Source organism: Microcebus murinus, chromosome 13 (assembly GCF_040939455.1).
Source record: "Microcebus murinus isolate Inina chromosome 13, M.murinus_Inina_mat1.0, whole genome shotgun sequence".
NCBI lineage: Eukaryota > Metazoa > Chordata > Mammalia > Primates > Cheirogaleidae > Microcebus > Microcebus murinus.
In genome coordinates this window covers 18188614-18206180 of record NC_134116.1, presented here as the reverse complement: position 1 = coordinate 18206180, position 17567 = coordinate 18188614, and the positions used below count along the sequence as shown (strand labels likewise).

At 48.2% G+C, this 17567-nt stretch overlaps 1 long non-coding RNA gene across 1 annotated transcript; it reads right to left on the bottom strand.

The window, feature by feature from the left end:
- Positions 1 to 3170: 3170 nt before the first annotated feature.
- Positions 3171 to 16249, bottom strand: LOC109731340 (uncharacterized). The gene is made up of 2 exons (XR_012922422.1): positions 16006 to 16249; positions 3171 to 9165 (listed from the first exon to the last, which is right to left on the bottom strand). It is a non-coding gene; the product is annotated as an uncharacterized LOC109731340 (long non-coding RNA).
- Between the last annotated feature and the right edge of the window lie 1318 nt (positions 16250 to 17567).

Here is a 17567-nt window from a genome sequence, read left to right as displayed (position 1 = left end):
CATCTAATTCCTTCCTCACCATAACGCTGGGAGTACGGAGCACTCTTTCTTTTTCTTTTTAACATTTTATATTTTGGGAAGTTTCAAACATACACAGAAAGAGAGAGAAGGATGTAATGAGCCCCCCTTTGTCCCTCAGCTGGCTTAATTCCGTGTCACTGTCACCATTTTGCCACTCTTGTCCCGGGGAGCATTAGTGCCTGTATTCTAATGGAAGAGGAAACTGAGGCACGTGGAGGTTGGTTGAATTAGCGCAGGTCACGTGGCCGGGAGGTGGGAGAAGCAGGATTCGAAGGCAGCAGGGGGGTCCATGGCAAGCACAGCTCAGGAGGTCCACAGCTGCTCTGTCCCCTGCCCTGCACTGCCCCGGGAACTTTGACAGAAGAGATGGTGTAGACCAGGCATCCTCAAACTATGGCCCGAGGACCACATGCGGGCCGCCTAGCACATGTATCCTGCCCTCCAGGTGTTTTTGCCGCAGCTGCCTGTCCTGCTTAGCAGCCGACTCATCCAGGGCCTACAGTGCAAATTCTCCAATGGTCTGAGGGACAGTGAACTGGCCCCCTGTTTAAAAAGTTTGAGGACCCCTGGTGTAGACCCTGACTCAGCGGGACAGCACCTCGGAGGAGAACGCTGCTCGCCTGCTCCTCCTGCTCCAGTACCGGCTTGGTCCGGTCGTTGACACGAGCTCCCAGGCACTTAGCTGGATTCAAACACAAGCTCCCCCTCCCCGCCCACAGCCCACTGCTTAGGAGCGACTGGAAACCGCCGTGGGCGGATATTCTGCGCACCCTGGCTACTGCAGCTCACCCCAGACTGACTCGGGTAGTGGAGAAAAGAGGAAATATTGACATTTACAATTAATTTCCTTGATATCAGTGCCTGAGTATTTGCATATGATAAACATTGTCAGACAAAGTAAGCAAACTGCTGTGGCCGGAACTGGGGGCCTCCCCACCCCCAATCCCTGTGTTGAGGCCCCACCCCGGGTGACGGTGTCAGGAGGCGGGGCCTGTGGGAGGGGGCTAGGCCGTGTGGGGGGGAGCCCACAGGACGGGACTGGTGCCTGTACAAGAGGGGACACCAGAGAACTCCCTCTGTCCTCGACGTGAGGACATCGTGACGAGGTGCTGTCTGCAAGCCAGAACCCAACCATGCTGGCCGCCTGGTCTTGGACTTCCAGACTCCACAACTGGGAGAAATCAATGTCTGTTGCTGAAGCCACCCGTCTATGGTATTTTGTTATATAGCCTGAGCTGAGTAAGACACAACTAAAAGCGACTGACACAGGGGCTCCACTTATAAAACATATGATAAGAAAAAGCAAACAGGAACTAGTGGCATTGCCTGGGGTATTTCTACATTCTACCTGCCACGGGGGATTTTCTGATCATCCCTACGGGTGAAAACATTGCTTAGCATTCCTAGTCCTGGCACTCTGCTTGCAAGCCTTGTAAGGGCAGTGTGGGGACCGCTCTCTGTGCCTTTGACTTCAAGCCCTGCTGCCTTGAAATAAGACTCCACAGTTCACCATCATTCAGCTCATAAGTCAGTTGGGCCGTTTGAGGAGATACCTTAAATACAAACTGTGTGAAAATGTAATTGTTAGTGTCGTCAGTATTAATCATGTTGGACGTACAAAGAACTCTTCTTGCTTTCTTCGGTTTCTTTTACTTTCTAGCTAGCTGACAAAACCCCAGCAAAAGAGACAAAACAAGGCTGAGACCTGATAATTAACTGGTCTCCTGAAAGCCTTAAGCAAATATCATGGAAATAGCTGCCATTAATTGAGCAACTACTATGTGCCAAACAATGTGAACATAGTACATCCAACCCTTCCGGCGCCCCTGCGTTTCAGAGACGTGTGTGTAAGGATCCCATTTTGCAGTGGGGAACGGGTGCTGTGGGAGAGGAGGGGCTTGGCTTTGCCGCACAGCTGTGCCACGGCACGGTGGGTTTTCACACCGCGGCTGCCTGGCTCACAGGCAGCGTGGCTCTCAGTCGCAGCGCCCCGCCCGCAGCTGCCGGGGGCCTATGCTGCACAAAGGGCCTTGTTGGGCAGTGTGGGAAATACATAAAAATATAAGACGATTTCCTCTCTTTCAACATGCCTCTCTTTAGAAAGTTCCCAAATGACTTTATCCATATGTGTTAATATCTGATCGAACTTTCTTAAAGCAAGACAGTGGCTGCCTTGGTCGTGTGGCACTGGCTGGAGACCGGGGCGGGGACGAGCTCGGGTTGGGAGGTGGACTCATGATGCTCATTCTATTAAGTAAGAAGAAAAGCCAAGGACGACAACAGAGCATTTCCTATGCATCTTGCGACGGTCACGTGGCAGTACGTACACTTGGCTTCAGGAGCCTCAGGGTCTGTTCCAGAGAGTTCCTGGCTGCCTCAGTGGCATCGCTCAGGGTGACCTTGGGCAGTCATCTTCCCTTGCTGGGTCTTATTTTTCTCTGTTGTCAAGTGAGTGATTTACACTGTAAGACTCCGGCGATCTTCTTCACAAAGTTTCCAAAGTACCATAGAGGCTGATTACAGAATTAGGCTTACCACGAGGGAGAGCGATTATTGTCACCATCGATGCCTGATCACTATGACAAATGCTCGAGTTGTCTCGTTTTCTTCTGTGTCCCCAGCTGGAAGCACAGTGTCTGGTGCTTAGTAAACGCCCAATAAATACATGTTGTTTAACAGCCAAACGCATTCTTACGATGGATCAGTCTCTTACCACATTTAAAAAGAAATATATATATTAATGTATTTTTAATATATGCATATGATTTTGCAAGGAACTTCAACAACAACCATAACATCAGCAGTCCATGGTATTCCGAGGTGGGCTGGGGGGGAGGGTTCACAGTCCCTTGGATTAGATACCTCCCAGACTGATGGGATTCTCTGGAATTTTAGAGAACTGTGGGAGAGACGGCAGAGGGATTGGGTTCCAGCAACTCTGGGTTGAATGAGCTCCAGAGGGAATTAAGCAGTTTTCAAATTCCTCACCATGGTATGTGGAGAGATTCTGGCCAATTATACAATATACAATTGTATAATTGTATAATTATACAATTATACAATAAATTGTATAATTATAAATTATACAATTTAAAGTATGCAATTCAACAGCTGTTAGTACATTCAGAGTTGTGCAACCATCACTACAATCAATTTCAGAACATTTTATTTTCATCATGCCAAAAAGAAACCCCATTTTCATTAGCTGTTACCCTGTCTCTTCCTGAAGAACTAGCAACCACAACTCTCCTTTCTGTCTCTGCAGAGTTGTATATTCTGGACATTTCATATCAATGAAATCATGCAGTATGAGGTTGTTTGTGTCTGGCTTCTTTCACGTAGGGCAATACTTTCAAGGCTCACTCATACCTGTTGTAGCACGTGTCAGTATTGCATTCTTTTTTATGGCCTAAACACTCTTCCATTGTGTGGATGGACCATATTTGGTTTATCCATTTATCAGTAGATGGACATTTGGATTCTTCCCAACTTTTTGGCAATTATGAATGATGCTGCCATGAACCTTTGCGTACAAGCTTTTGTGTGGACATGTTTTCATTTCTGTATGTGCCTGGGAGTGGAATTGCCGGCTCGTGTGGACAGGATTAACTCCATGTGAGGAGCTGCCCCACTGTTTTCCAAAACAGCTACACCATCCTATGTCCCCACCAGCAGCGGGTGAGGGTTCCAATACCTCCGCATCCTCACCACCACTTGTTATAATCTTTTATGTCTTTGTGACTGACTATACCCACCTAGTGGGTGTGAAGTGATGCTACTTATTTTTAATATTTTAGGATATTTCTGTCTGTTTCTTGTGTTTATATAAACTCTTAACATAGTAAATGTATTTTAATACTGGTGAAAGCACCTGAAATATTTCTTCAACTCTTTCTTAGAGCAAAGCAGGTACCTCCAGTCTCCCCAAACTGTAATGACAGTGTGGTCCCTGGTGCCGACAGAATTAGTGCTGGGTTATGTCCTTTCTGGGTAGGGGGCGGGAAGGTCATAAGGGTGGAGAAGGCAAGTGTCCCAGATTCACAGATGGAGAAGGTTAAGGATGACAGGGCAAACTTTGAGCTAAAAGTGTGTCTTGGGATAGTCAAGAAATGTTGAGGCCCATGAAAATAATTCCAAAAGCCTACTTTTTTTTTTTTTTTTTTTTGAGACAGAGTCTCACTGTGTTGCCCAGGCTAGAGTGCCATGGCAACCACTTAGCTCACAGCAACCTCAAACTCCTGGGCTAAAGCGATCCTTCTGTCTCAGCCTCCTGAGTAGCTGGGACTACAGGCATGCACCACCATGCCTGACTGTTTTTTTTTCTCTATATGTTTTTAGTTGGCCAATTAATTTCTTTCTATTTTTAGTAGAGACAGGGTCTCACTCTTGCTCAGGCTGTTTTTGAACTCCTGATCTTGAGTGATCTTCCCGCCTCGGGCTCCCAGAGTGCTAAGATTACAGGCGTGAGCCACTGTGCCTGGCTGAGCCTACCTTTTTGAACTCTTTTCCTCCCACAAATGCCTCCTTAGCTATTGAGGGCTTCATACGTTCTTTCGTCATGAAAATCTTCTCTCGGTGAAGAATGAGATAACTCAGCCACACTATGGAAGAACAGAGGGAAAAAAGCCACCAATTTAAACAGAACAAATGAAACTGTAGTTGTAAAATTGAAGGAATTGAAGGAAAGGACCAAGTTTTTAGAACAGGCCTCTTTTTTCTATCATTTAGGAAGTGACACACCGGGCCCCTCAACTCAGAACACATGGACAGGGCGTGGCCTGAGTCACAGTGCTCCACGGCTTCCTCTGTCACCCTCACAGCACTGCCAGCTTTACTAGCCACCGAGTGCAAAGTTCTGGGAGACAGGGACGTGGCACAGCCCAAGGAGTTGAGAGTTAACAACACCTGGAGCCTCCAGGTGGACCAGTGATGGAAGGTCTTGTCTCGGGTGCCAAACAGTCTTATCTGTGTCATCACCTGAGGGCCACACCACTGTCTTACTTCAAATTAAGAAAGAAGCTAACAACAAAAAAATCAGATAATTTTTGATATAAAAATATACATAACCTTATAAGGCTGTCAAGTAATTCTTCACCTCCATATGTTGAGAAACTAAATAACATAATTAAAGAATGTAGTTGTTACTCTCAAAGCTCAAATCCCTTAGGCACCTAGGAGGGAACTAAAAAACATTTCTTATCAAGGTGATACAAGGAATTTCACGTGTTGTCCACCTAGATCAGCAGCAGATGCTGGAAGCTTTTGATTATCTGGAAATTCTGTAGTTGAAAAGAACAATAACGAAAATGATATAGTCACGAGATGGGCCCCACAGTAATTTTGGATGACAGAAGAATCAGTAAACTTGGAGATGGATCAATGGAAATTCTCCAGTCTGAAGAATAGAAAGAAAAAGATTGAAGAAATATAAACTCAGAGATCTACAGGACAACATCAAGTGTACCAATATATGATTAATGGGCATCCCAAACAGAGCGAGAGAGAGAGAGAGAGAGAGAACTCAAATTATTAACATGAAGAATAAATGAGGAGGCACCACTGCCAACCTTACAGAAATAAAAAGGATAATAAGGAAATAATATGAACAAGTGTGTGTCAACAATTTAGGTAACCTAAATAAAAAGGACAAATTCCTAGAAAGATACAAACTACTTAAATTTACTCATGTAGAAATAGACAGTCTGAATAGACCTATAACAAAAACAAAAATTGAATTAGTAATAAAAACTTCCCTGAAAGAAAAGTCTAGACCCCAGTGACCTCATGGGTGAATTTTACCAATCATTTAAAGAAGAAAAATAGAAGAAGAAGAAACACCTTCCAACTCATTCTATGAGGCCAGCATTTCCCTGATATCAAAGCTTGCAAAAGATGTCACAAGAAAAGAAAATTGCAGGCCAATATCCCTTACGAATATAGAAGTTTCCTCAACAAAATGCCAAATTAATCCAGCAACACATAAAAAGGATTATAGGCCATGACCAAGTGGGATTTATCCCAGGAATGCAAGATTTTGTTTAACATATTAAAATCAATTTAACACACCAAATAAATAAACGACAAAACTACATTATAATTTCAATGGACATAGAAAAAGCATTTGACAAAATACAGTATCTTTTAATGTTAAAAACATTCAACATACTAGGAGTAGAAGGGAACTTCAACCTGATAAAGGCCACTTTCCTCCTATGATCAGGAACAAGAGAAGGACATCAATCCCTGCCACTTCCATTCAACATTGTATTGAGCAATTCTATTACTACTACTAGGCATAGCAGAGAAAATTGAAAACACAAAAACTGTACATGAATGTTCACTGCAGCGTTATTTATAATAGCCAAAAAGCGCATGCCCCAAACGTCCATCAACTGATAGGTGGATAAACAATCTGGTCTATCCATACAATGGAATACAATTTAGCCATAAAAGGAACAAAGTGCCGATGTGTGCACTTCATATGGATGAACCTGGATGGACCTCAGAGACATTATGCTAAGTGTATGAAGCCAGACACAAAAGGACATATGTTATATGAATCTATTTATGTAAATGTCCAGAATAGGCAAATCCATAGGGACAGAATGTAGATTGGTGGCTGCCAGGGGCTGGGGGAGGGGAAATGGGGAATGACTCAATGGGTATAGGAGCAGTGAAAATGCTTTGCAACTAGATAGTGAGAGTTGCACACGTTTGTGAATACACTAAAATGACTGGATCGTATACCTTAAAAGGTGAGTTTTATGGTTATTTCTTGGTTTAAAAAAAATCTATGCGTTAGAAAAATTACACTGGAGGTTCTAAGCAAATCACAAGCAGATTTGTGATTTGGTTAGAACCAGCACAAGGGATTTCCACCCGAGTGGGCACATCCCATAACCATCATCTAAATAAACACTAGAACATTCCCAGAGCCCCAGAAGCAGCCCTTGTATACCTCCCACTCGCTACCCTTACCCTAAGGGAGAGGCCAAAGGCGAGTCTGGCCGGCTTCTGAGCTCCACGTGGATGGAATCACACAGCGCACACGGCTCGCTCTCTGCCTGGCTTCCTTCGTTCAGCTTTGGGCTTGTGAGACCCACGCGTGCGGCTGCGGCACCCAGAGCATGCTCGTGCTCGCCGCGCGGGGTGCTCCATTGCCTTCCACACCACGGCTATCTGCTCGTTCTACTACGGATGGACGTTTTGGGTTGTTTCTAGCTTTTGGCTATCGGTGTTGTGAACACTTCTGTCCATGTCTTTTTTTTTTTTTTTTTTTTTTTTTTTTTGAGACAGAGTCTCGCTTTGTTGCCCAGGCTAGAGTGAGTGCCGTGGCGTCAGCCTAGCTCACAGCAACCTCAACTCCTGGGCTCGAGTGATCCTTCTGCCTCAGCCTCCCGGGTAGCTGGGACTACAGGCATGCGCCACCATGCCCGGCTAATTTTTTATATATATATCAGTTGGCCAATTAATTTCTTTCTATTTATAGTAGAGACGGGGTCTCGCTCTTGCTCAGGCTGGTTTCGAACTCCTGACCTTGAGCAATCCGCCCGCCTCGGCCTCCCAAGAGCTAGGATTACAGGCGTGAGCCACAGCGCCCGGCCTGTCCATGTCTTTTGATATGCGTATGTAAACATTTCTTGTCGATATATTCTGCAGATTGCTGGGTGGTGGGAGAAGTGGACGATCAGTGTTAGTGTACAATGCCAAATAGTTTTCCTAAGTGTGTGGACCAATTTATACTTTATCTTGTGGCCAGACACTCTGAGCCACGGCTAAATATCAGAGCTCCTGGGGCTGGGGGTCTCTTGAAAGGCAAAAATATAAAAAAAGATGAGGTCCTCAATCTATCGAGAAAAGCCATGATGTGTATTGTGTCCTTGCGAAGACAGACTGCCAGCCTCTTCTTCTGAGACAAAATTTTCTTGTTAACCTGTGTGGCCAGAGAGAATTCACCTTATGTAGGATATTTGCTGTGTTCAGTTGGTCCCCAGGTCTCTGTTGCGCTTCGGTTTCAGCAGCACGTTAGGAGCTGTGATCCAGGTGACACCCGCCTTCGGGCTCTAGTGGTGAGCTGGGAATCGTGGAGCTGGCAGAGATGAAACGAGCCCTGGTGCACTGTGATCTGTCCATCCCAAGTGTCCCGTGGTTCTCGGGCCATGAGATGGAGAACACGTGATAAACTGTCCCACCAAACACAGGTGTGAAACAAGGTGGGCCAGATTCATAGACACAGAAATATTTATCGGTGTGCACGGCTCCAAGCAGTCTTTGAAAATTTCTTAGGAAGGAAAGATGTCTTTCTAATGTCTCTGCACCGGTGTCACGGCTGTTTAAGAGTCCACCCTGGGCCCCGGGCCGGGACAGGTGTTTGCATGGACACTGCCGCACACTGTGCTAGGGGGCAGGAGGGTTCATCTCCACCCTACAGGTGAGCATACAGGTGAAGACAACTAATATTAGGACGGCCACTTGAGGCTCCTCAAAAGAGAACATCATTTGCACATACACACTCCCAGCTTTCTTGAAGTGAAGCTTACAACAAAATTTGCCCATTGTAAGTGTATAGTATGATGAGTTTGAGGACATTTTGGTCTAGGCTTCCAGAATGACCATTTCAAAACCATGTGCACTGGAGAAACATCTATTTCAGACATTCGTAGGTAAAAAAACACTTTAGCAGTTACATCTCGAATAAATAGCTGATCTTGGGCAAGCAGGGACTCCAGATGAAATGCTGGAAACATGAAGTTTTCTTGAGGCCATCGGGCATCTCCTGTGCAGGCCCTGACTGCTTACCAGCGGTGCTGGACTGGGACACGCTGGCTTTTAAGGCAGGATCACCCGGTTCCAGGACTGAGCGAATACTCTGCAATCCACAGCCTCCAATTCCACTGTGTCCTCCTTACGGCCTCTGTCCCTATACTTTCACATTTGTTACATGTCTCTGGCTGTAGCATTTCTGTGGCCGGATCTAAGACCTTTTGATGACATATTTGAGTGATGTGAAATATGTCAAGTGGAAAACTTAGGCTTCAGATTTCAATTTCATGCACAAAGCAGGACTACTTCTTTATCTGATATTCAGTTTACATGATAAGAAATTTCTAGAACCCTCAAGGACACACAGAGGAATCAGGTAATCTGAAAATAAAAAAAACACATTAGAACAGAAGGTGTTTCACTTTCTGGAGGACCGTAATGTCTTTTTGTCTGTTTATGACAACCAAACCAATCCTTGCAATGACTGAGGGGAAGGGACTGAGACGCCATGACGGTGCAGCCACAGCCTCTCTGTGCTCGCCCCGCCAGCCCCCGCCCTGCTGCGCTTCTCAGGTTGTCTTCCAGAACTCAGAGTGTCTGGCCACAGATAAATCCTAAACTCCGAATGTGGCTCCTACGGTCCTTCCCGCTGCAACAGCAGCTTTGCTCCCAGCACCAGTCTTGTCATCGCAGATGCCATGCACGAAGGTCCCCCAAATAGCCATGGGCAGTAGCACAGACTGGAACCCCTGCTGGAGATGCCCTCCCCTGTTTTGAAATGTCTGCCTTTGCTAAGCCGGCCTGACCCTCCCTGGTGCTCTGCGTACGTCGTCCTGGTTCAGACACTGATGACACGGGGCTGTCGTGAGGGGGCCCCTCCGTGCTCACAGGATGTGGCCCACCGTGGGAGCAGCTAGAGGACTTGGGGAGATGTCCCAGGTAATCGTGTGGTCAGCTTGTGACGGGGCTAGTGGGGGTGGTTCCATTTCACCATGACCCGGCCCGTTTGCTTCTCCCGCTGTCCTTGTTAGCTTTGAGAGCCGGCAGGAAGGGACAGCTGCCAGGCGGAATGGATGGGGGGTAGGAGCGCCCTGGCCTCGACACTGCATCATACTTTCCCAAATGACTGACAGTGATGAAAAAAGGTACTGAAAAACTCTGTCAGTTACTGTTCCTTAACAATAAGGCGTGTTTCGTGGCCACCCGGGCAATTGTGTGCCACTCAAATAGAATGATTTAATGTCAAATGAGCTCACAACCAAGGTCACAAACTCATTGTCTCTGGTGGCTCAGAATCTTGCCAAAGGTTTCACTGGGCTACCTATTATTTATTCAAGTCCAAGTCAACAGAAAACTGGACACAGTGCCATGTGCTGTGACAGGGAAGTCCAGGTGCCAGCACTCTGCTTAGGCGGAATCACAGCTCCACAGAGTCCTGGGGGCCAAGGCGCCAGGGCTGGAGGGAGGGGGCCTCCAGCAGAAGGGCCTGCCCGGGGCCCTGGAGCTGCAGGGGAGAGTTTGAGCTGGGGTGCTGGGGGCCCTATGGGATGGGTAGAGAAAGGCCGGGAAGCCAGAAGCATAATCGAAGTTTTTGCACATTGCCTTAAGGTTGTTAATAGGGCACTGGCTTTTTTAAAAAAATCAAGACACCTATGGTCATCCTTCCCTCTTAGAGAGCTCACTGCTGTCTAAAGGATGAAGGGAGAGTGGCAGCTTGGAGGGAGGGACAAGCCAGGAAGCAATGCTGGTACTATTTCAAGAAAGCGACGGCAGACCTCAAAACAAAAGTGGTGTTAGTGAGGGAGGAGGGGGAAGAGAGAATCCGGAACCATGAAGGAGATGAAATAGGAAGGAACGGACAGGTGTTCAGGGAGAGGGAACGTGTGGAGCCGAGGAGGCTCCTAGCTCTCCGGGGAGATCCTTCCTCTTTCTAGAGAGAGAACAGGTGGAACAGTCTGGAAGGGAGGCTGTCAGGTCCTGCCAAACCTGTGTTTTCACCATTCCTGATCTTATTAGTTTGGATGCTTTGGGCTGCAGGTCATAGACAAGCTAGATTAAAACTGGCTTCCCCCAAAACAAAATCTGTGCTGCACATCAAAGGAAGCCCAGAGGCCGGGCGTGGTGGCTCATACCTGTAATCCTAGCACTCTGGGAGGCGCAGGTGAGAGGATCGCTCAAGGTCAGGAGTTCAAAACCAGCCTGAGCAAGAGTGAGATCCCCATTTCTACTAAAAATAGAAAGAAATTAATTGGCCAACTAAAAAAAAAAATACATAGAAAAAAAAATTAGCCAGGCATGGTGGCGCATGCCTGTAGTCCCAGCTACTAGGGAGGCTGAGGCAGGAGGATTGCTGGAGCCCAGGAGTTTGAGGTTGCTGTGAGCTAGGCTGACGCCACAACACTCTAGCCTGGGCAACAGAGTAAGACTCTGTCTTCAAAAAAAAAAAAGAAGCCCAGAGAGAGGGAGGTCCTCAGGTCTCAGCTCTGCCCCTCTGTACCCCTTGCTCCTCACAGCCTGGTGTCAAGACGCCTGCAGCACTTCCAGGATGCAGAGGAAGCTTTTCTGGAACCCGCTCCCCCACCCCCACCTCCAGTCTTTTTCCCAGGTCTCACTGGCCGAATGGCGGATCCCGGAGTCCTTGCTGGCCAGACGTGGATCAGTGTGTGCAGCTGAGACCAGCCACAGTCCTCGCCCCAGCCAGGAGCAGACACCGGGCTCACCTGCCCCTCTTCGTGGGCGGAGGAAAAGTTACTTGGACACAAGCAGAGTTTCACTGACGGGGAAGTGACACTGGGCAAGCTCCCAGCGGCTGCCTTGCCAAGGCATGTCTCTCTGTCCCCGTGGGACTCCCCAGGCCAGAATGAACTCGCCTCCCACGCTGGTAACACCAGGCTCCGCCACCACCTCAGTTTCTCATCTGCTTATGTTATGCCTTCTTTGAACTATTATTTCTTTTAAAAAATCTCAGATTATGTCTCCTCACTGGGATTATAAACTTTCTGAGAGCATGAACCGAGCCTTATTCAAGTCTTTGCAGCGACACGGGGACCCAGCACTGTCTGGGCAGCCTACCTGTCCTCATCTGTTACCTGGCGTCCCGTCGCTGCCGAGCGCTCCTTCTCAGCGGCACTGGGGCAGCGGCCATGGATGGCGGACGCTGTGCTGCGTGCACAACAGGAACCTGAGCCCCACAGGGAACACGGCAAAGGGTCCTTACCAGTTTGGGGCCCTGATGTGCCAAAGGCCTAGAACGATGCCTGGCATATAATGGGAGCTCAAGAAGTGCTGAATGACGGTATCATCTCATTAGGAAAACGGAAGTAGACGCTATTCCCACCCTCCACTTACTAAGGCAGAGGTAAGTTGATGGCGCCAGGTCACACTCGGTAAGAGGCGGAGCCAGAATTCCAGCCCAGGCTCCTTGACTCCAGAGGCCAAGAGTGTCAGAGTGTCACACCTCTGCTGTACAGCCTCTCGTGGACATGGCCCTGCTTTTGTGCCAGGTGGAGACAGAGGATGCGGAGCCCTCGGGAAGAGGGAGAGTGCTCTTGCTAGCCGAGAGATTCGGAGTCTTGGGCAAAGGGCCTGAGAGCTGGCAGGTGATGGCCATGTGGGTGATGGCCATGTTGGGGCGTGGGCCTTTCCCCGGTGATTTGGGTCGACCCTGGAATGAAGCAGACCCGCCCAGGTGTGTGCCAGGATCATGTTGCAACGCCCCTTGCTCATTTGCTGTGACTGAGCTGCTCTTTAATTGGATGCCACTGGGCCTACCGGAAGCTTGTGGTTGAGGTCGCTGTTCCTTTGGGACCCTAAAGAGAAGTTCACGTCCTGCCTCGGTTCCAGGGTCACTTAGGGTTTAACCTCGTCTGTTGAAAACCAAGTGTCTCTTTCCACTGGCAACTAAAAAGCCAAATGTGTGTGGCCTTCCCTGTGACAAATGTCTAGGTCTTGAGTTATATGCATTTTCCTCATAGCCCCACCCGTGCCTCTGTTTTCCGTTCCTGGCCGGCTTTGTTTTCTTCTTTTCATCCACTGAGCACTTTCCACCTCACGATCTGTCTATAATTATTTGTGGGACAATGGGGAATACAGATATAGACGACTTCATTCGTATTAGTAAGGACAGGTCTCCCTTCGTTCCGTATCATCCCTGCAGTGCCCACAGAGCTTCCGGTGTTTGTCCTGTGCCGGGCACACGGGCACAGAGGACTCGGAGTGCCGGCCCGACTCTGTCGGGAAGGTGCCCTCTGATCTCTCCCTCCTGCGATCACTGTGAAGCGCTGAAGGAAAATAAGATCGGCTCCAGACACTGGGGGAGGTGCTGTGTCAGCACAGGACGGGCCCGACCGTCGCAGCTGGCCTTGGCTTCCTGCTGAGGATCCCAGGGAAGGGCGCCGGCAGCGGGTGGGCAGCTCGGGGTAACGTCCAGACTCGTGCCAGCCAGTCACGAGATGGCAATTCCAGGAGCCACGTGCCGCCGAGGGCCACAGGGAGAAAGTCCAGGCCTCGGCTGATGACTCCAGATAGGAAACACGGGGAAGCAGCTCTGAGGCCCCAGGGGCCCCGGGGCAGGGTCAGCTCTGCCCTCGGCCCGTTCCCTCCCCCTGCTCCCCCGCCTCTGGGTGTGGGAGTGACAGCCGAGGGGGCTGGCCGTCCTAGCATGTGTGTGTGTGTGTGTGTGTGTGTGTGTCTTATATTGAAAAAGCAGGAGGATAATCCAAAACCCTTAAAATTGGGTTTTCTACAGGAGGAAAGAACAGCTAGAAGGGACAAGCAGAGAAGCCAGAGCCTTTTAAATGTACCTTTTGCCACATGTAACTGGCTTTGGAGCCAGGAGCTATTTTTCCCACGTGAAGGAAGGACTCTTCCTCCTCATGCAGTGGGGCTGGGCTGGGGCGGTGCGAGGGGCTCTCTGAGTCACACCTGCACCTCACCAGCAGTGTTGCGACCAAGAGCCACAAGGGGACTTCAGACCCCTGGAACACAGGACTGAAAGGTTTGTGGGATCTTGAGATTAAAGATCAAAATGACGGTGGCCCCTGTCTTTACACGTTATATATAGTGCACGTGTCGACTTTCATTCGGCCAAGTCATTCCTGGCAATAAATATCTTACGGGTATTAAAAGAGACCACTGTTTAGACAGCGCTTCTGTGGAGCACTGGATTCGGGGGACCCTTGACTTCTGCTGTCAGGGTTCTCTTGGCTTTGGGATGGAGACGCGGGATCAGGCAGAGCATGATCTCAAACCTCCACGTGCGGAGGGATCGCCTGGGTCTGGTGAAACATCCCACTCAGCAGGCCCGGGGTGGGGGCCGAGCCCCCAACTTAGTGAGCTCCCAGGGGCTCCGCTGCCGGACGCTGCTGTTCTGTGGGGTGTCTTAGGCTCAGCTTCACTGACGCTCTGGGAGGACCCCTGTCTGTGGCGGGGGCGTCCTGTGCACTGTGGGACACTGACCAGTGGCCCTGGCCTCTACCCTGTAACTTCCGGTAGCATCCCCACCCCCAACTGTGACAACCAAAAACGTCAGCAAACATTGCCAAACGTCCCCTAGGGGGAGGGACATTGAGAACCACCAAATTAGAGGACTTGCAGAGACCCTCCCTAATGCAGGTTTTTATGATCTAAAGCCTATATCAACTGTTTAGTCTGAAAACACCTCACTCTAAGCCTCAAAAAGATGACTCGGGAGCTAACATCCTTTTAAAAATACAAAATTCCAGATGCACCTGTCTTCATGACAGCTGCATGTGTCAGCCCCCTGCAAAGGCCAGGCACAGTGGCATCTGCACCCTGAAAGGGACCCTGGGGTGTGGCATGATGGGGAGGTGTGGCCGGTAGCGGATGCCAGGGACAGGCACGGCAGGCACGGGTGTGAGCCCTCCAGGTGGACAAGTGTCCTTCGCCCCGGCTCAGCATTGGGGCCTTCCTCACGAGGCAAGAGGGCAAGCCGCCCTCTAAATCAGCAGAAATCGCCCCTTTTTTTACAAGGGGACTTTGCTCCTTTATCTGAAAGACCCAGGAGGTGTGTGAGGGTTTTAAATGGGGCTGGCACAGCAGACCGATGACTCAGAGCACATCTGGGCCTGTGAGGACAGGACGGCGGCAGAGGTCCTTACACTGATCCCAGAGATAGGCATGTGGGCCCCACCTGGGAAGGAGGGACGCCTGGGAGACGGGAGGCCGCACAGGGTGCGCAGACTGGCTGGCCAGCACACGGCTGCTGCATACGATGGTGCCTACTCCATTGAAAATGCACTAGTACTTTCTATTGCTCTGAAATAAGAATGAGACGGTATTTCAACAGTTGGATAAATTACTATGTTTCAAGTAACAAAGACAAGTTTTCAGGTGGTAAGTTACACGTACAACCACCATGGAAAAATCCAGATAGAGCGCTAAATGGGAACAGAATACTACTATCTACCTAAGCGAGTGGAGGAGATGAGTGTGTGTGTGTGTGTATGAGAGAGACAGAGAGATGCTGACGGAAGGATAATTCAAAATATTTCAAATTTGTTTTCTTTAAGGGGTAGGAAAGAATATTAAGACAAGCATGAAAGCTAACCTTCTTTAAATGGACCTTTTTTCCTTGTATAATTGACTTTGGAGCCATATGAATTTTTAAGAAGTTACAGACCCTTTTTTTCTAAAGAGATGGGGTCTCACTATGTTGTCCAGGCTGCTCTCGAACTCCTGGCCTCAAGTGATCCTCCTGCCTTGGTCTCCCAAAATGCTGGGATTATAGGCATGAGCCACTGCGTCCAGCCTTAGATTGTGTTTTTAGAGCAGTTTCAGGTTCACAGCCAAACTGAGGGGAAAGTGGAGAGAATTCTCCTATCCTCCTCCCCCCAAATACACAGCACCCCCCCCCAACAACCAGCACGACAGTGGTGCATTTGTTACATTCCATCAACACATTATTAACCAATGTCCACAGTTTACATTAGTGCTCACTCTTGGTGGTGTACATTCTATGGATTTTAACAAACGTATAATGACGTGTACCGACCATTATAGTATCATATAGGGCAGTTTCACTGCCCTAAAACTCCTCTGAGATTGTGCCAGTGTTGTTATTCTGAGGTTGTTGAGTATGAAATGTGGAATAAAGCACATAGGTAACTAGTAATGTTCTCGTTCTACCAAACCCCTGCTGTCCTGCTAGCCAGGATTTTCAGTGTGGGAGAAACAGGATGCAGATGGGAGGCAGGAGCTTACCTGAACCTCTGCAGTCTCAGATAGGAGTTGGAAATATCGTGATGAGCTCATGGTCTGAAGTGCTTTATAGTCGTGTGTTTCCTGGTGCTTCCACTATAAAGCCCTAAAATCAATGACCAACCCAGAGCAATGTCCAGAGTGTGCTTTGTAAATGTCCAACTAAATAAACCCCAGAAATCCTTGGAAAGGGGGCTGATTCCATGTTTGGACTAACAACTCAGGGCAAAAGGGGAAAAAACGAATCGGTCACTGCAAGAGGATGTTAGGGAACTAACTCATTATTTTGCAAACTAGAAATTAAAGGAAAATACTTGAGCATTCGTCCTGCGTTTCATAGGTGAACTGCACTGGTGGCGGACCGAATGGCAAATAAGGGGAGGTGTTCCTGTTAGAAGCATTCCAGTTAGTGAGTGAAGACGGAACATCACTACTTTGCAAGCTCTAATCAATTAACGGACTTGAACATCATGACAGCCCCTCGAGACACTATCTGCCTTTGGATAGAAGAATACACTACCACCTGTCAATAGTCTTGCCAAAAAAAACAAAAAAACAAAAAAACAAACCAACTCTAAATGTGACGAAGTCTTTAGATCCCTTGACCCATGTATGGGAAACACAAAGACAGAAGAACATGTTAAAGGACAGACACTCCAGGGACGCAATCTGCAAAATCCAGTGGGAAACCCCACAGGACACATGGCCTATTTTTTCCATCAACACGTTTCAGGGAACTAAAAGGTGGAGGAGAAACTTACAGATTAAAAAAGGCTTAAAAGAAACATCTACTCCAAAAAAATAACAAATAAAAGCAAACAATAAAAAATGCATGACACGGACAAGACAATTGAAAATAACACTGGCTCAATGTTTTATGCTATTAAGGGGTAATCGTTAATTTTTCAAGTCTAACAACGGTACCCTTAGCTTTTAGAGACACATAGTAAAAAATGTGGGGATGGAATTAGATGGATGTGCTTCTGGTCACGTGGGCAGGGAAGTGGAGGCGGGTGCGGGTGGGCAAGCTTGGTAAGCGTCGATTGCAGCTGGAGCCAGGGATGGTGCATGGGGAGACACTGGGCTGTTCTGTCTCTTTTTAATTGTGTTTGAAATTCTCCATAATATAAAAGTAAAAGAAATAAATAGAATCAAAATCCAGTGGGAAAACCCTAACCTCTAAATAAAGAGGTGTCCTAGCCCTCGTTTTTTTTGTTGTTGTTGTTTGTTTGTTTTTGAGACAGAGTCTCACTCTTGTTGCCCGGGCTAGAGTGCTGTGGTGTCAGCCTAGCTCACAGCAACCTCAAACTCCTGGGCTCAAGCAATCCTCCTGCCTCAGCTGGACTACAGGCATGTGCCACCATGGCCGGCTAATTTTTTCTATATATTTTTAGTTGGCCAATTAATTTCTTTCTATTTTTAGTAGAGACAGGGTCTTGCTGTTGCTCAGGCTGGTCTTGAACTCCTGAGCTCAAATGATCCGCCCGCCTCGGCCTCCCAGAGTGCTAGGATTACAGGCGTGAGCCACCGCGCCTGGCCCCTGGCCCTTGTTTTGAATGTACTGC